The sequence below is a fragment of the Anolis sagrei genome, chromosome 3 (genome assembly GCF_037176765.1).
Source record: "Anolis sagrei isolate rAnoSag1 chromosome 3, rAnoSag1.mat, whole genome shotgun sequence".
In the NCBI taxonomy this organism is placed as follows: Eukaryota; Metazoa; Chordata; class Lepidosauria; order Squamata; family Dactyloidae; genus Anolis; species Anolis sagrei.
The window spans coordinates 92,307,751-92,328,525 of NC_090023.1; the positions used below are offsets into that span (position 1 = coordinate 92,307,751).

General features: G+C 38.4%; 1 protein-coding gene across 6 annotated transcripts in view; it reads right to left on the reverse strand.

Annotated features, from left to right (window-relative positions):
* The window catches only part of FRMPD4 (FERM and PDZ domain containing 4), a 392,551-nt gene that overhangs the window by 151,136 nt on the left and 220,640 nt on the right, over positions 1–20,775 (reverse strand). Inside the window, exon 1 of one of the 6 annotated variants that reach the window (XM_060769960.2) lies at positions 18,110–18,364. The exons of the other annotated variants lie outside the window; for them this stretch is intronic. The gene's annotated coding sequence lies outside the window, so the exon portion shown is untranslated. Of the gene's footprint in view, positions 1–18,109; positions 18,365–20,775 lie in introns of those variants that run through there. 6 annotated transcript variants of the gene reach the window in all.

Sequence of the window (20,775 nt, forward strand, 5' to 3'; positions counted from 1 at the left end):
CTTCCTTTTGCCTTCCACTTTCCCCAGCATAATTGTCTTCTCTAGGCTTTCCTGTCTCCTCATGATGTGGCCAAAGTACTTCAACTTTGTCTCTAGTATCTTTCCCTCCAGTGAGCAGTCGGGCTTTATTTCCTGGAGGATGGACTGGTTGGATCTTCTCGCAGTCCAAGGTACTCTCAGCACTTTCCTCCAACACCACAGCTCAAAAGCATCGATCTTCCTTCGCTCAGCCTTCCCTAAGGTCCAGCTCTCACATCCGTAGGTGACTACAGGGAATACCATGGCTTTGACTAGGCGGATCTTTGTTGCCAGTCTGATGTCTCTACTCTTCACTATTTTATCGAGACTGGACATTGCTCTCCTCCCAAGAAGTAAGCGTCTTCTGATTTCCTGGCCACAGTCTGCATCTGCAGTAATCTTTGCACCTAGAAATACAAAGTCTGTCATGGCCTCCACATTTTCTCCCTCTATTTTCCAGTTGTCAATCATTCTTGTTGCCATAATCTTGGTTTTTTTGACGTTTAGCTGCAACCCGGCTGTTGCACTTTCTTCTTTCACCTTGATTAGAAGGCTCCTCAGCTCCTCCTCGCTTTCGGCCATCGAGTGGTGTCATCTGCATATCTGAGGTTGTTAATGTTTCTTCCAGCAATTTTCACCCCAGCTTTGCATTCATCCAGCTCCGCACATCGCATGATGTGTTCTGCATACAAGTTAAAAAGGTTGGGTGAGAGGATGCAGCCTTGCCGTACGCCTTTCCCAATATTGAACCAGTCTGTTGTTCCGTGGTCAGTCCTGACTGTTGCTACTTGGTCCTTGTACAGATTCCTCAGGAGAGAGACAAGGTGGCTTGGTATGCCCATCCTACCAAGAACTTGCCACAATTTATTATGATCCACACAGTCAAAGGCTTTAGAGTAGTCAATGAAGCAGAAGTAGATGTTTTTCTGAAACTCCCTGCCTTTCTCCATTATCCAGCGGATATTGGCAATCTGGTCTCTCGTTCCTCTGCCTTTTCTAAACCCAGCTTGAACATCTGGCAACTCTCGCTCCATGTATTGCTGGAGTCTTCCTTGCAGGATCTTGAGCATTACCTTACTGGCATGAGAAATAAGGGCCACTGTACGGAAGTTTGAGCAGTCTTTCGCATTTCCCTTTTTTGGTATGGGGATATAAGTTGATTTTTTCCAGTCTGATGGCCATTCTTGTGTTTTCCATATTTGCTGGCAAATGGCATGCATCACCTTGACAGCATCATCTTTTAAGATTTTAAACAGTTCAGCTGGGATCCCATCATCTCCTGCTGCCTTGTTGTTAGCAATGCTTCTTAAGGCCCATTCAACCACACTCCTCAGGATGTCTGGTTCTAATTCATTCACCACACCGTCAAAGCTATCCTCGATATTATTATCCTTCCTATACAGATCTTCTGTATAGTCTCGCCACCTTCTCTTGATCTCTTCAGCTTCTGTTAGGTCCCTGCCATCTTTGTTTCTTATCATACCAATTTTTGCCTGAAATTTACCTCCAATGTTTCTAATTTTCTGGAAGAGGTCTCTTGTCCTTCCTATTCTGTTGTCTTCTTCCACTTCCATGCATTGCTTATTTAAAAATAGTTCCTTATCTCTTCTGGCTAACCTCTGGAATTGCGCATTTAACTGGGCATATCTCCCCTTTTCACTGTTTCCTTTTGCTTTCCTCCTTTCTTGGGCTACTTCCAGTGTCTCAGCAGACAACCATTTTGCCTTCTTGGTTTTCTTTTTCTTTGGGACGTACTTTGTTGCCGCCTCCTGAACAATGTCGCGGACTTCTGTCCATAGTTCTTCTGGGACTCTGTTTACTAAATCTAGTCCTTCAAATCTGTTCTTCACTTCCACTGTATATTCGCTAGGAATGTTAGTGAGATCATATCTAACTGGTCTGTGTATTTTCCCTGATCTCTTTAGTTTTATTCTAAATTGGGCAATAAGAAGTTCGTGATCTGAGCTACAGTCAGCCCCAGGTCTTGTTTTCACCGACTGGATGGATGTCCGCCACCTTTGGCTGCAAAGGATGTAGTCAATCTGATTTCGGTGTTGACCGTCTGGTGAGGTCCATGTATAAAGCCGTCTTTTAGGTTGTTGGAAGAGAGTATTCGTTATACACAGCGAGTTTTCCTGGCAAAATTCTATCAGCCTGCGTCCCGCTTCATTTTGTTCTCCCAGACCATGCTTGCCTGTGATCCCAGTTGTCATTTGACTTCCCACCTTGGCATTCCAGTCTCCTGTAATGAAAATAATGTCTCTTTTTGGTGTATTATCCAGTAGGTCCTGCAGATCCTCATAGAACTGATCTACTTCTGTTTCTTCAGCAGCTGTGGTTGGGGCGTATATTTGGATCACTGTGATGTTGAAAGGCTTTCCTTGCACTCGAATTGAGATCATTCTGTCATTTTTTGGGTTGTATCCAAGCACCGCTTTAGCGAATTTCTTATTAATTATGAAGGCTACTCCATTTCTTCGATGTTCCTCTTGCCCGCAGTAGTAGATCTGGTGGTCATCTGATGTGAAGTGGCCCATTCCAGTCCATTTCAGTTCGCTGACCCCCAGAATGTCTATCTTTAGTCTTGACATCTCACCAATAACAACATCCAATTTGCCCTGGCTCATAGATCTTACATTCCAGGTTCCTATGGTGTGTTGATCTTTAGAACATCGGATTCGTCGTTCGCCTCCAGTACCGTCGGCCGCTAGCCTTCCTTTCGGCTTTGAGCTAGCTGCGTCATCACATCTGGGGCTAGTTGAACTTATCCTCTGCTCCTCCCCAGTAGCATTTTGGCCATCTTCCGACCTGGGAGTCCCATCTTCCAATGGCATACCGACATATCTCTGGTTGTACTGGTCCATTTAGTTTTCTTGGCAAGGATACTGGAGTGGTTTGCCATTGCCTTCCCCAGGGATCACGCTTGGTCTGACCTCTCTGCCACAACCGTCCCGTCTTGGGTGTCCCTTCACGGTTTCGCTCATGACATCATTGAGGTGCTCAAGCTCCAGCGCCCCGACAAGGCGGTGATCCTTTGCTGTTCAACCCTCACCTTTGCCTTATTTGCACATTATTTGACTCTTAGCATTGTTTTACATGCCTACAAGAACATAAAATGAGGAAATGTTAATTTTTCCACATTTTTCATTTATTTGTGAAAACATTTAGACACTGCTTTCACCACAAGGGAAAAGAAGGCTAACAAAAGGCAGCTAAAAACTAATTTTAAAATACACTCCAAGTTAAAAATTCCTATGTATCTCAGCACTTTATATTGAACTCACAACAAGAACAACAACAATGCATATTTAAATAAATAAATGTTTAGACTTGCATGCTCTTCTAACCACAGTTATTTTAGAAGATAACAAGAACAGTAAATTTTGCTATATATAATTACCCTAACTTGCGCTTCTCTCTATTAACCAAGAGCTCTTAAATGCGCAATTATATGAGAACAAAGGATCTTGTGTATAAAATATGAGGAAAAAAAGGTTATTCTTAGAAAGAATTTTAGTGTCTCTATTAAACATAGCAATTCATAATTTTAAGAACTTTCAGAAATTTCTCCTGAATTAATAAAAGTACAGAAAGAAGACCTTTCCATAATAGATTCCTAAGCACCCTACTACAGTATATCAAATGCCCACTGACAACTATATTTATGCACCTGCTTCTAGTTTCCATCCAGAACACATTATCAAAACCGTTATTTACAGCCAAGACCTCTGATACATCCTCATTTGCTCAGACATATAAGAGACTCAAAATTCATGGATTTTCAACAGGCATCTCTCAAACTACCACACTTATCCAATGTGACCAGGGAGAAAAACAATTAGATAAAACTGTCATGCAGAAAAAATATATAATACAAGAATGATAAAAAAAAGTGACAGAACGCTACTATAGCTTCAAGTTGAGACTACTCAAACACACCATCAATGGGTTACAACCAATTTTGGAAAATAATTCTGGCCATTCTGCTCCCAACATTAAATGATTATGGAAATGCAACAACACAAAATACAGACACAAATACAGAGACAAGCTCCTACTATAAACCCAGATGCCAACTTGGCCTACACATCTACTCCACATCTACACTCAAGATTTTTATTATGTCACATCAGATATATATTTAATTGCTTATTCCTCAATGTGAGATAACTCATTCTATGTCAACAGTAGTCCTCAATATTTAAACTTCTAGATGCTTTCTTCCTTCATTGTATTCATTTCTTCTGCTAAAGCAGATAACATAGGCCTCTGTATGAAAAGTTAGCCTAGAATGAACCTTGAATGAAGTTGGGTTTCTATCCAAATCATAGTCCCATCTCTAGTGAGGAGAGCTTCTCCAATTAAAAGGACCTAATGGTCATCAACTCCACTGAGCCATGGTAAACCATGGTTCTATTAGGTTTTTTAGTCTACAGTCCCCTAAATCTGAAGAATACAACACAACTTCTTTTGGATGGAGAGGTAGCATGAACATCCTAACAGTCTTCAATACCAGGAAGAGCAGCAAGGACCTCCCTTACTCTAAATCCACAACTTTATCCACCAAGGATGGGATTTTAGCTCTGGTTCTTAGCAACTACTCAACAATACAGTATTATCCCTGGATACTCTATATCAGCAGTTCTCAACCTGTGGGTCCCCCAAGTGTTTTGTTTTGGCCTACAACTCCCAGAAATCCCAGCCAGTTTACCAGCTGTTAGGATTTCTAGGAGTTGCAGGCCAGAACATCTGGGGGCTACAGGTTGAAAACCACTGCTGTGTATAAATCGAGTATTTGCATGGTGGGAAAATAGGACTGCTTTGCCCAATCTTTTGTTCACATTTCTTACTCAGAAAACCAAGTTCTATACAAAATCCAGTACTATATATTATTGGAGAAAGAAATAAGAATGTGACACATGGCAATACATTTGTCTCTTTAAAATACAAATTTTGAACTGTTTTTAATTCTGAAATACCCAGCTAAGTGCCCTCCCACACAGCCATATAACCCAGAATATCAAGGCAAATAATAATAATAATAATAATAATAATAATAATAATAAGTTTAATAACCTTATTTTTGTACCTCACCTCCATCTCCCATAAGGAACTCGGGTCGGCTTACATGGGGCCAAGCCCGATCAACACAATTATAATCAGGAATATCTGCTTAGACCTGGGTTATCTGAGTCTATCCTGCCGTATAATCGAGTTCAAAGCAGATAATGTGGGATTTTATAGAGATGTGTGGAAAGGGTCTAAGTCACTAAAAATGGGCCAAAGGCCCAACTGATACTGGGCAATTAACTACATAGCATTTATTATGTACAGCATTAAGCTATATAAAGATGCAAATTGGAATTATCATAAGAGATTACTTGAAATAGAAATCCTAAACAGGAAATGACATAATTACTATGCAGGTGTTGTGCTTTAATTAAAGATTTGCTGTGAGAATGATTAACTCATGTTTGCAAAAACAGAAGAAAAGTTATTCCCATTCAGAACGCTGTAACATATTTAAACCATCATAGGGCACATAAAATGCACTCATGATTCAATATGTTCCTCTCTAGAGCAATAACATATTTAATAACTAGTACATCAGAAAAAGTGTGCAGTCATTTTAGAAAATATGGCATGCTCGAGGAAATGCTGAAGAGAAAGGGCAAAGGCTTCTGTGTGAATGCGAAATATGTTCCAGGGATTGAAGAGGTGTAAAAATCACAGAAATTATAATCCAAAAAATGGTAAAGTTGGAAAAGATGTGACATCCTAGCTGTTAGTTGAAGCTAAATCAACATCCATGTTGCATTCTAAATCAAATACATCCCTGCTTTTTGCATGTGCTGTTCTTCTCAAACAAAGGTAATATTTCAGCCAATAAATTAATTTTGCAACTACCATACTTCTTCTATAGGTTTTCTTTTAAAATTGTGGTGCTCAGGTAGATTTAGAGATGAGTAGGCTCCCCCTAATCCATTCTCTAATTCAAGGATAGGAAAAATGTGGCGTTTTTCATAACCCTCCATGGAAGAAATCAGCAATACACTTCTAAATGAAGCTCACATCTGTGAGTATAGAAAGAAGAAAGAATTAATGGTTTTATTATGATTTAAAAACATTTTAATACATTGTTAAGTGTTTATTTTTAATGTAAAATGCACTAGCAGTGGGTGAAAGGTTTTGATTTGCAGCTTCTGAGTGACAGGATTAGTCCTTGCAACTCAATCCACTGTGCTTTCTCTGGAGTCTCTATTTTTCCTCTATCGCCCTTTCCACTCTCTACCACTAACCTCAGCCTGAGGCTTTCTCCTTCTCAGTTTTTGCCCCTACCCCCATCCACAAGACAAATCAAAACTATTGCTTATTCTCTCTTCTTTGCTCTTTGCCTCCCCCCTCCCTCCATTCCCTTGATGATATTGAGTGTGTGCAGCAATTTTTCTAAGCCAAATTAGAACCACCTCTGTCCATCTCAACACTGGTGGAAAAGCTGAATGGGCTCAGATTTCAGTGGGCCCATCTTCACAGACAGATAACACAGTGGTGCATTAGCCTGGAGCATCCAAGCTAAGGCTAGTGTGATTTAATCTGGGATAAATCTGTTAACACAGGTTTATTCCAGATTAAAGAAGAAATACCAGCAAAGGTCTGGATCTGCTCCCCACTCCCAGGGCTCAGGAAGTCTGGGGAAGTGAGATACCAGTGCCACCCTTCCTTCTCTGCCAGCTGTTGCACCCCAAAAAATCAGATACAGTGTGTTTACTGATGCAGAAGGCTTCCATGTAGCTCCATGTAGCTCAGAAAGGATATGGTGGAGCTTTGGAGAATTGGGGGGGGGGGGATTTGTCCTCCACTGCTATTTTGGGGTAAAACAGGGGAGAGGGAGGGAAGGTTGGCACTGCCCATGCCTGCCCTCCCAAGAGCATATCAGTACAGGTGGTGTATAATGAGTCTTTCTCTTTACTTTATTCATTCCAGGGAAGAAAAGGAGTAACAGTGGACACACCTTAAAGTTAATGGTCCTACAGCTATAGGAAAGGAAGGTAGGAAGGATGGCTAAAAATAACTAAATAATTACAATTAATAGTAAGCAGGGATACACTGGGTTGGAAATTTAGTTGACCTTCATAATATGTAAACTGAAGATATAGTTTAATATTTTATTGATTTTTTTAAAAAAAGATTTGACCAATTTGAAAAGTAGTCCTACATCTGTATTTTCCCATGTCTGCTGTAATCCATTCGAAACCCACTTGCTTCCTTTTTCTTAAAATTTGACAGGATATTTGCATTTTGTGATGTCAGAATAGATTTTGAGCATATAGCTCTAAACAAATGAATAATGAATCAATGATTGATTGAATAAGTGAATAAATGAACAGAATGGAAATATATTCCACAATGTTTTAAAATTAGAAAATAGTGTACAATGCAATTCTTGGTTTGAAAACTATAAATATAGTTATCTCTTTTAAAAAAAAACCTGCACAATTACATAATTATATTTTAAATGGGTCCCTTGGGAATAGGACTTAATTTATTATTTGCTTTAATTTTAATCCTTTTAAAAATATATAGCACAAAGATAGTAAATGGGAGTAGGCATTTCTCCTCATTTAGATTGCAAAATTCCAAAAATGTTTGTGTGTACTGACAACGAATCCCAGCATTTTGTCTTCTGTTCTGATAAATGTATCTGATATGTGCAACCAGGAATAGAATCTGACTGAGAAATCTGGACTGCAATCTGGCAGAGATAGAAGTCCTATATACATGTTTATAATATGGGTATGTAGATACTGAAAAGGAGAGAAGAGCCCTGCTTACTCTTGTGGCTATGATATGTAACTCTCTTAGATAGAGAGCTTGCATATAATTCAGAACACTGATTTCTTTTAGCACTAAAGATCACCCTTCACACATATTTGCCAACAGTAATGCAAAAAAGGAGTGGTGAACTTACCATACTGTTCCTCCTTTCCTGTTAACTGTATATAGATTTGGAACAGTAAGGCTAGTCTCCAAAAACACTTTGAAATGTTTTATCCATATGAACACTTCTGATATATGGTACTTTATGAGTTCCCTGAAATTCTTTGGCAGCCAAGAAGTTGATCCTCTGATATTTAAAGTCTCCTCATGTTTTTACTATTGAGCAATGGAGAGAACAATTACTGGGATCGTCTGTGAAATGAGTGTCTTATTATAGCAGAGACTAGGTGTTTTTTTATGTGTCACAACTGTGATGGTTGGTTTAGTACCAAAGTTCTAGTACTTGGTTTTAACTGCTGTTTTGTATGTATGCATATCTTGTGTAGGCATCAAATCGTGCCTTTGTGTAAGCCGCCCTGAGTGCCCCCTCGGGGGGGGGGGGGGGTTGAGAAGGGCAGGGTAGAAGTACCAGAAATAAATAAGAAATAAATAAATACTTTCCCAAATAGCTCTGGATAGACTGTCCATTCTGCCTTTCCTTCATTTTGTCTATTCTTCCCATCCCCACCAACCTCTCTAGTTTTCTTTTATTTTTCTTCCAGAATAACCATCCCATCATGTTCAGTGTGTAAATTGTTTGTTAATCAGATGGTTTCAATACTCTGGTCTTCACACACATTCCGTTCCTTCCTGCCTGTAAATAAAGACCACACGATTACCAGTATCGCACATTCAATGGTTGTTCCTTCTGTTTCAGCTGGCCACATCCCCTCGGCCCCACCCTCATTGCACATGTCATTTGGGAAAGGGATGAAATGGAGGTGGGAGAAGATGATGGAACCCATTCCACAACAAACGGGGATGATTTGAATGTGCTACAGAGTGCTGAAGATGACTGCCATCCCAGTTTTCTTTTGGTTGGGTAGCAGCTGCATTTCCAATGGGTTCAAGAGGTAAGCCTATAGAAAGACAGAAATGTCGTGGAATCCCATTGGAAACAGCCCAATAAAGCACTTGCAAACACCATAAGATAAGGTCCTTAGTCTTTTCCTATTGGTTTTCACTTTGCTTGCTATTTATTTCTCACTTGCTGTAGCATTCTTTAGGTGCTGTTGGAATGTCCTGTTATTTATATTGTGACATTTTATAGTCCATTTTCTTTATTTGTCATAGTTATTTTGCTCCCAATACATCAGTGTTCTCTGTGTGTAAAAACACTACGCTGTAAAAAAATATCTTCAGGCTTCCAAGTATTGCACTCAAGTTCTTTGATTTTGGAATTGAGAGTTAGTCTTAATATCGAAGTGCATTAAAAAAATATCAGGGTAGATATTATTTTCAACACATCCTGCTCAGTGATTTTTCAAAATGTTTTCCTCTCCCTCAGACATTCAGATATGTAAATACAGGTATACTAATCTGATAACTGAATTATTTCTGCCAATTATAATAATTCAAATTGCCTCACAGTATTTCATAGGAAAGCATGAAGCAGTAGTCCAGCAATATATAACTAAAGTCTACTTTCTTTCATATAATCATTCATCTTTCAGAATGCCCTCTTACCAATTTTTAAACAATATGTTTGTAGTGTTTCAACAACTATGCATATTACACATTGCAGTTGCCAATGGATAGTGGCAGTAAACTTTGAAAATTTATATACAAACTTTGACAGCAATCTATAATTATCTACTCAACTTTACTGGTCAATTCCCAATCCCAATAAATGGTATATTTTATGCCTCTGTACCTGAGTGCTGAAACCTTGCATATTCATCATGCATAGCACTCTGCCTCCATGTAGGGCTTAAATATAAACTGTAAAACATCAACAACAATTGCACTTTACTTCTCCCAGACAGTAATAAGTTATAGCAAATCAATATAACAAACTGCACACAAGATTTTCAATGACTATTAAACATTCTAATCATATTCCATGTAAGCTGTCCCTGGAAAGCTGTCCGTCATATTTACAGCAGCAAGCAGAATTTTTATAACAGGTAGCAATAACAAGATGACACATATGTGGCTTGGTTTAACTAGGGATTTTATCACATAGAGGTGGCCAATCAGCACAATAGCACACAGTATCATGTGATATGTATTGCCAGTATGCCACCTCCACATGATGAAGCCACAAATGATGCATAAAGCCACAGTTCCATGGCTTATCTTGGGGAATGAGTCCATGCACCTCTGTGGTGTTATCTGCTATGCTCTCCTCGCTATAATTCTTTTTCTTTAATTGTTTCTTCCTGGCAATTGCAAAGTGCTTTTCACCCCCCCCCCAAACCCAAAAATCCATAAAGGGGAAACAACATAGCAGGAGGGTAGAATTATGCTGCCCATCTGGAAATGCGGCTTTGCACAGTCAAGATGTTGTCATCAGGTGACACCAATTGCTGTGCAAAACCACCCATTACCATGACAGTAAGTTGCTACTATTCTGCACTGTAGGAAAATAGTGTTGTAATGTCTTAGGGTTATACTATTAATACAGACTTGAATTGCCATGGGGAATCTGTCTAGATACCCTACATATAACACTGTTCACATAATGAAGGGGAAATTCCATCTTAGGTTTGGAAAAATGGCGGTCTCCAGGACCCATCCACATATCTTCCACCATAGAACTTCAACTCCTCAGTGAGTGAAGTAAGCTGATCTCAAAGGTGATATCTCTGCTATCCATTGGTCCCAAAAAATCTTGAGAATCACTGCAAAGTAACCTCATGGAATCCATCTAGAATATCCTAGATGTACTCACATTTATCTGCCAATCAAAGGTGACAAAATTGACTTAAAACTACACCTAACACATAACTGCACCCATCCCTGCATTACCCAGTAGGCTTAAACCCAGTAGGCCAAGAGTATACAGCAAATCCAGCAATGAAAAATACAGAAGACAGATAGGAGCCAGAACTAAAAAGAGTCAGGTGGATGGCTAATACTCATAGCACATACTCACCTCCACACATGTTATGTGTATCTGCATGGTGACATTACCACCCTGGTCTTCCCATCTTTCTCATCCTTTTCCTGCTTCAACAATCATGATACAAAAGGCTGCATTTATTCCTAGCCTGAGAGCTTTGATAGTTCATTGGTTCACAGCATTTTACAGCCACTCTGTCACCTTCTCAGCTTCAGCAAAGTAATAATTGTCCACTCTTGTTACTAGGATGTGTTGTTATAATTTTCTAAAATTTAATCTGTCATTGAGTCCTTGGAAATGGAACAGAACATAGTGATTAACTGTTGTTTTTACAGCAATATCATCTCATCCTTATTCTGTCCATTGGATGAGGCATAGGTAGTTTTCTATGCAAGAGCTGAGAGCTTCAAGGACAGTTTTGAACACAAAGTACTGCCAGCTCCATTTGTCTTCATAACAAATTATTCCAACCTATTTCTCAATGAGGTGCCTTCATTATGTTAACCATTATATATTCTACAATGGCTATTATAGTGGTACAAATCCCATGTTCAAAATAAATATAATTTTAAATTAATTCAAGAATACAAATTGCATAATTTTCCTATGGAAAATAAGACAATATACTATATGTTTATTTCCCCCCCCCCAAACTTTGCATTTATTCATCCACTCACTTGCGTACATGTCATGGATTTTCTATTTCTTTACTTACAATCGGCATTATCATGCCCCATGAAGATGCTCACTGTTTATTCCTAGTTAAGCCCATTTTAGTTAGAGGGATTAATATATTATGTACATGTTCTTCAGGGTCCTTTAAAAAAACCTGGGATTTTGTCTGCATTCTTTCATCTTTGTGGGAAACACTGCACCCCTAGTACCCATGGAAGTGGAGGGACTACAACAAATATTTGTAATTACCCTTCAACATAAAGCTTTGTAGCAAAGACACACTGATTTGACTATGTGACTATATGTATTAGCTTAAGCTTCAAAATGTAACTGGTTACATCTATGGAAGAGAAGTGGCAAAATGCTGCCAGATACACCCAGATTTAAAATGCCTTCTCTTGAGATGTTTCCATGACATTTCTCTGTACTGTCCTTCTACACTTAGGCCAATGCTATGACTCTGGATCTTTATTTTTCCTCTCTTGGTAGAAACTTCAGGAGTCAGAAATAACTGGGTTTCTAAAGATGCCTAAAATGGGATATTCAGAAAAATGACCTCTGTAGACATTTATTCACAGGAGGAGACCAATGGAGAGGGAGGCGCGACGAGTTATTCTGCTGTCCTCTGTCCTCCCGTCACAACCAAAATCCCACAGTAACCCCCTCATTCACTCTTGCAATGATCCAGAGCAAAACACATTGTGTTACAACAATACACAAGCACATTATAGAGCACTGTTATTTGAACTCCCAAGAAGATCAAAAGGAGAAAGAGTTTTATTTATACTCAGTGTGTCCAGACTGAGATGGACTGCTTTGGTCCTCTTGAAGGTTACCGATCAATTCATCTCACTAGCTTTAGCCAGCATTTTAAGGATTATGAAAGTTGCAATCTAAAAGCATGTTTTCTGTCCAGATACAGCCCATTAGTCAGCAGCAGATCATCCTGGAGAAACCCTGAGGTTCCTGGATTGCCTGGCCTAATCCTGAAGTGTCTTCCACATGGAGCTGTCCATGGTCCTGACATCAGCAATACTATGCCTGCCCAATCTTGAGCATGATAAACTTTCCCAAGGAATTATTTGAATTACTAGGTTGATAATTTATGCTACCAACATTTTATTGATTATTTTATGCAGCACAATTACTCTCAAGAATTTTACATGTTTAATCTTACATATTTAATCTTACATGTTTAATCTTACATATTTAATCTTATTACACTATTTAACAAAGGAGTTTTTAAAATGAAAGCTGTAGACATTTTTAGAAGACATAAATAAGTACCATTAGTGACTAAAAGATTTTTGTCAATATGATCACACAATTAGATAAAGTACCAGCAGTGTAATGCTCAATGAGAGACTTACTCCTAAGTAAGTGTTTACATAATTGCTGCCTATTAATCCCTTATTTCATTTCCACTTAGTTCCAATTTATGAGTTAAAAACTCTCATCTTCCAAACCAAAAGAAAATAATTGCATCTATTTAAATGTGGATCATAGTTACTAATGTGGATAATCCTGTGTTCTCATTATATTGATGGTCATTGAGCCAATCATATGCTAAATCAGCAAAACAAATATAGTTGTGGGGTAGCAAATGAAGCAACACCACCACCACCAGTCTCTGTCTCTCTTTCTCTCCCTGAGACAGATTTCTCATGAGTGGATTTTATCAATCAACATGCTATGGCAGCATTATGATATCTCCCTGGCCAGCACATGCAGACGTCTTCTACATGTAAGGCATAATTAAATGACAAAGGGTGTCTTATTATATGCATCCTGTAGTGTCCCCCACCCCTTCAAGAGCATCTAGGCTTCCAAATAGCAAGGTCCAAATCACGCTGTCATGCCTGAGATTTCAGAGAGAAAAAAGCACTATGCATAACAGTGGTACTGGTACATATGTGCACATTTGTTTTCTTTACAAAGGATAGTACTATGGTCATGAAAGAATCCTAAATGGGAACTTTGAAAATCCAGTGACAAGTTTACAGAGGAATTACCTAGTCACAGGTACAGAAAGGAGGCTTACAATAATTCTTTGATAGTTATGCTAGGGGCCAAAGCTATAGGACAACCACTCCCATCATTGATAATATATGGGGGACTCAACTGTACAGCTAGGGACAGCTGGTGGCTTCCAGGTCACCGGAGTGGAGGTTCTCATCTGATTTTATTCTAAAGTTTAAAGGAGCTATCCCAGTGCTAAATCTATTTTGGAGACAGCCTTATCAATCTGGGTAGGGGTTTCATAGTTTAGATTTAAACTCATTGTAGATTCACTGCTTCACTGACACAAGTTGCCACAGTATACAGCACAACACTGCCAGTGTGAATTTCTCTTTTCATGTGAAATCAACATTAAACTCAATGAAAAGGGAACTGCTGGTGTTAACGACTACTTCAGTCACAGCAGCAGTGTTACACCAGAATATTTAGAAGTCATCCTATCCCTGCCTATCCATCATACACCATGGATAGGAGCATGCTGTAAGCTAAGGCATAAACAAGACTGTTTCTTTCATCTTCTGCCTAGGGCAATCTCAAACTGCAGCCCTGCAGTGTCTTAAGGACTCAAATATTAGTGTGAGTGGAAGCTGGAGAAAAAAATCTGTTCATGCTGGAGTCCTGCACAATACTGCATGTAATGTGTAACAAAGGCTACCAAAGAATATGACTGCATATAAGGTGCAATGCTTACTATAAAATAAAGAAACACAATCGTTCCTTTTAACAGAACATTTATTTATAGTTCCAACTAACAGGCCTTTGTGAATTATGTGTTTATGTAAAGCATTTTGATAAGTTTTATTATAAGAGAATGACTGCTAGTGCTTCCAAAATTCTGCAACAGAGAGAGATGGGAAATGGCTGTTCCAGTGTGTCTAATGAAAGACCTCTCTTGCAGGCTTCTTCTTCAACTGTCACCTGGCAACATCCATTTGATTTTTCTAAAGCAGATGGAGAACATTAATCATGACTACCCTACATACACTGCTGCAATGCCATCAGGCTCCTCTTTCCTTTACAAAGGCCAGTAGAGGGAATCTTTTTTGGAACAGGACAATTTTCATTCCAAGTTATCATTATAAAAAGAACAACTTAATATTATTGTCTGGGTTTTCACTTTTTTCATTTCCCCTTTCTTCTGCTGTTGCCATAACCACTACCACTACTATCACGGCCAACATCTTTAGGCTGCTCCTCAATCCTTTTTCTCATTGAGGCAGAACTAACATAAATATCATTGAGGTCAAATAAAGTGGCTCTTATTAGTCTTTGTGTCTGGGTTGTTGTTTCATGGTTGGCCATCAATGTAAATTCAGAAGAGCTGGATAAAATGATTCATTAAAAATATTAGTTGTGTCAACAGCTTTCCATCATCATAGCTGAAAATGGGAAAAAATATTTCAATAGGGAGAAATAGCATTATTAGCATAGCATAGTGAAAAATGATAGTTACTTTAAAAAGACATATTTCAGTTTCTATAATGTTTGAACAGCATTAATGAAGTCACAACAGGAAACAGGTAACCATCATGGAATACAGAGTGCGGAAAAGGAGGTCGAGCAGCACTTCAAAGGTTAGAATGGCATTAAGAAGCTGATTCAGGGAAAAGGTTCAGGGAAAAGGCAAGAATTGAACTCCCATTACATTTGTTCAGGGCATGGTAACAATATTATCAATATTATCATTGCCATCTACACATTTTGCAAATTGTAAAGGGCACAATTCAGGCAAGTGTAAACATTTGTAAAGTATATAAGTTTTGGTAGGGAAAATGGGTCAGTGATTTATTTTCATTGTGATACAGTTCATTCTTGGTTGACCCAGCAACCATGGGGATTGAAAGAAACGAGATAAATGTAGCTTCTGGTTTCTTGAGGGTTACTATTAAATACAGGCCAAACTAATACTAAACCTCAAATGATAAGTCTGTATTGATGCGATATTAATATTGAAATATAGTAATAAATAGCAAATAGAGACAATTTTAATGTAACAGATGTACTGTATTATATATAAAAACAGCTTTTTAAAAATGAAGTATTGATTCTTCATATATTTTTTTCCTGGTTGCTTTTAAATTCTGGTTGCTTGAGTCCTAGTTAACTGACCATCTACTCTACTGTAATTGAGAATGCTTTACTAAATTCATCGTATCATTCTAAATTGATAAAGAGTTAATATAATTTGTAAAAGAAAGCAGCTTTGGAATGGTACCTGTTACATACTTTACAACATGTCAACCTGACCATTTACATGTACTAAAATATTTATTTTATTTATTTATTTACAGCATTTATATTCTGCCCTTCTCACTCTGCAGGGGACTCAGGGCGGATTACAGTGTACACATATATGGCAAACATTCAATGCCAATTTTTGACATACAACATATGCAGACATACACAGAGGCTATTTAACTTTTTCTGGCCGCCAGGGGAGCTGTCGCTTTCATTGTCCATCTGCGACACTGATGAAGTACTTCCGCATTCCCTGCATGCTTTTTTGCTGGAGTGCTTTGCTGGAGTCTTTTTTATGGCCTCATAAATTAGTTAATTTAGCCTCCCCACACTTTAAGGTGGTACCTAATTTTCCTATTTGACAGATGCAACTGTCTTTAGGGGTTGCAAAGGTCGACAACAGGCTACACAATTGGTTGGAAACCCACTCCAACCCGGGCTGGCTTTGAACTCATGACCTTTTGGTCAGAGTGATTTTAATGCGGCTGACACTCAGCCAGCTGCACCACAATCCCGCCACATGAATGAGATACAAGAACACGAGATTCCCTTACATCCCAGAAGGTCTTAATTGCCTGGAAGAATTTACAGGCTCTTCTATTTCTTTCCCCACAAACAACTAGAAGAATTTTAAAGAGCCTGTCTGCACCACACTGGAAGAAAATGAAAAAACACAAACGAGAACATTTGACAAATGGGGGGAACCAATGCAATCCTTCACACTAATTTATTGCCTGACAACTTGTCACTCCCTTTTGCTCTCTCCCTCGTTTCTTATTGGATCTTATTGGAATATGAGCCATCTCATTCACAACAAACTAAAGCACCAGAAATAGCAACACAGCTACAGAAGTATTTTATAAGTTTGTTGCAAATCTTTGGAACTCCAGAAAAATATCTCATTCTCACAAGAGAAGTGCTTAGTATTCCTGCATGCCTTGTTAGATCACAAATCTTGGTTGAAATATTTAATATTAGTATCATAGGTATAATGCAACATTAACACTGAAATAGCACTCTTTTTAAATGAACATAAGGATTCTGCAGAGTTCTTGTGAGAAAGTGAGAGATGCAAATAAACTTTAAAATATAAAGATAACTGTAACCTAATCCAAGTTTCCATTCCCAGTGTAAATGAAACATATTTCTATGGTCAAATTATGATTTTTTTTCAAGAGATTTACTGTGTATGTGAGTGTAATGTATGTTTAGGGTGAACACAGACCCAGAGAACATGTAAAATATTTGCTCTAATATCAATTATATCAAGTTTGCTACTACACAATTATGTATATGTTTTGTTAGGTAAAGTGGTTCTTGGTGTTCTTACTGCAAGGCGCATACTGCTCATTAAAAAAGTGCATCAGCAGCCACATGTATATGTGCTCTTATATTTAGCCACATATACCCTGTTAACTTTCAGAAATTCAGTTTTTAGTACTCCAGTTTCAGAAAAAGTCAACTAGATTAGAATTAAAAAAATCAGGAATTCATTTATCGCCCTAAAGCCCACCTTTCCTCCTTGGTATCAGACAAACAGTGTCCCACAATACAATGCAGCAACTTAATGCTTCTTTACTAATTTATAGCGGCTAGAGTTTAAGAAGGGAAAGAAAGCACCTCATATATCTCAAATGTGCAGTCACTTCCAAAGAATAGCATACTCTCCCATTATACAGCTACAACATTTCAAGCTGGGTTTGCAACACAGATGTGCCTGAAAGCTATGCGGAGTATTAAGTTTAAGCTTTTCATTCTTCTCTAACATTCTGCTTTATTTACTCAGTCAAGTTAATACTCTTCCTAAAAATATCCACTAAACATTCAAGATGATATCTCTCCCCCCGTTTCAGCAAGAAAATCTCCGATTTCATTTCAGCAAAGCATTCTGTGCAATATGGAAAAAATGTGAAGTACACTGAAGTCCCTGGGTTGTGGATACTTAACCACAGCAAACTATGACTCCAAAGCAGGATTTTGTCCATAAATATTGCTTTCTAGTAGGCTAGGCAAGCCTCATTTATAGTTCCATTTCATTTCAGCATTAAGTGGGGAGGAAAACAGAGACAGAGAGACACATACAGAGGGAGATGAGAGCTGCAATGCTATTGCAATTTTAAGAAGCAATTTCATGGAAAAGGAAAAGAAAAATCTATAAAGACATTTGTATCTTTTATGCCTTCTGAGGCAGCACTATCTATTGCAGAGAAGGCTACAACAGGTGACATTATGATGAATGCAATTATGATGAATGCAATGGTTTAATTTTGTCCAGACCTGTGCTATGCAGCAATCTGTAATCTTGCCAACGATGCCTTGAAGATGCCTTCACTTCATCAGGTGCACAAAAGATCAACATATAAGCATCCAATAAAATTGTTAGGTAAGTCAGTGACAGTCAAACCTCTCTTTAAAAAAATATAAATATATAACTGCATTAGAAAGATAGACGTAACCAAGTTGTTCCCTGCTTGCTTAAGATGCTCCTCTTATCCAACATTCAAATTGAATGAGCCAGTGCAAATGCACTGCTCTTCCTCTCATGAGGCCGGGATGCATTTATGTGAAACATGAGGAGAATGCCTAATGCTGAAACATACTCTCTGCATCTCCAATGAGATTTCATTACAAGGCTCTCTTTCACTTTCCTAGCACATACTACGGTGCCTGGCAAGGAGTCCATATCTCTCTCAAGACAGCTACTATAAAGACAGAATACTGAACTTTTCATATATATTATAATGCAAATAGGTATTCTGGAAATTACAATACCCTTTGCTTTTGAAGATGGTTCTAATGGTATTCAAATGTGATGCATCTACAGGTTGTGCTAATGTTTTACCCCTTTAAATATTTGGTATGGTTACAATGAGTGGACATAGGGAGAAACGTTTTATTATTTATTTTAAGTAAATGGCCATCTATCAGGGGTGCTTTGAATGCGATTTCCCTGCTTCTTGGCAGGGTGTTGGATTGGATGGCCCATGAGGTCTCTTCCAATTCTATGAATCTAAGTATTTCTGTATCATCTCTCAGGTCAATGAACACATAAAAGTTAATTAAAACACTGCTAAGATAAACATATTTTAAAAAACATATTAATACACTATTCAAAATCCTAAAAGCACTCTAATAATAATTCTAGGATCCACTTTTGAAATCATTAAAACAGTACTTTTAATCATTGGATGCTATGCAGAACAGCAGTGTTTTTAGCTGCATGGTGGAAGCTTAAAAGATATAGTGCCAGTCCAACTTCTCTGGGTAGGGAATTGCCCTCTGAACGGTTCTACTCTTCCTCCACCACCATAAAAACTGATTATTAGGGCAAAAAATAGGGTTGAACAAGTTGAACAAGAATCAGCTTTTTACCATGAAACTGGAAGGAAAAGTGACCATAAAGATTGGGCAGAGGCAACAAAATATATGTTAGCTGCAGCACAAGCTATGATCATCCTGGGATGGAAAGAGCATAAAAATGAGATACAAAAAAAATTGGTATATGCTTCAAGATTATATTTTGGAAAGGAAAAATAAATATATCAATGGATACACCAGAGGGAAGTGGGAAGGGAAATTGGAAGAACTGATAGCCAAGGTAAAGGGCAACAGAAAAAAAAAAAGGAATTGAACCAGGCTAGGCTTATGAACCAGCAAACAGAATGAATGATAAATGAAATGTATGACTGCTCCTGGAGGGAGGGAAGTAAATGGGAGAGGGAAGAGGGAAGAGGAAAATAATGGAAAAGGATGGATACAAGTAGGGGATTACAACCTTACTAATAAGGTATAAACAATAGGTGATGCCAGAAGGGGGCCAATATATATGGAAGTTTCTTTCTTTCTTTCTTGGCTAAATTGGATATATAATGTATATGTCACCTTTGTTGTCTTGTTATTTTTTTAAATTTTCTCATGAGGAAATGTGGTCATGTCAAACCCTACTTATATGATCCAAATTTTTAAAAACCCATAATACCTAATATCAGAGGAGAGCTTACGTACATTCATCAGAACACACACTGGCTTCTTTCCCATTGTTAAATCAGAAAATTGAACATTCCTCTAGATGTTGTTCAACTATATCATCCAGCAAGCCTAGCCAATGCTGACAAAACATGTAGTCCAACAACGTCAGGAAGACCACACAACCTTCTCCACAGCTGTAAATGAAAATACACAGAGGAGCATGGATGGATCCTGTGATGCATGCTTGTTATTTCAAAAACCCCAAAAGCACAAGGAAACAGATACATGTTCCAATGCCAAAAAACAATTCTAGAATCCACAAAAGATTTTACAAAGAAAAAAAAGTCCAGATCTGATCATTCCTGTGTTGGAAATAACCTTCTGACCCCATCTACAGTGCTGTGGATCTATGGAGGAGAAACAGGATGAAAGTGAAATAAAAAATTAGTAAGCACTGCAGTTCTCATAGACAGAATGTGCTCTGGTACCCAAGTGGCCTTTTCTATAGATCTGTAAGAAAGTTAATCATGCTGAAGGCCGTGACACCATATCATTTGACACTGAGACAGGTGTGGCCAAGCAACATCATACTGTGGTTAAGATTAGATGTGCTTAATGAGGAAGAACACACAGGTTGGGAGGGGCTAGGAAGGAGAAAATTCATCACTCCCTTTTCTTCTCTCCCTTTTGCCAAATTGACTGAGTGCAAATCACTATGTGCAGTGCAAACCTTGGGAGCCCCACTTGTTACAGTAAGCCATAACAGGATCAAGTGTGTGTGTGTGTGTGTGTGTTTGTGTGTGTTAAAGAAAACCTTATACTGCTGGTCATTGTGTGCAGCTCCTAATGTAGGTCAGCAAGTAAGTTTGGACCACACTCGGTGGGGTATAACTATATAGAATACAGTTAGCTTTTGCTCTGAGGAGCCTTTGCTCAGGCATTTTGCTCAACCATTTGTACTGCTCTCTCATTTG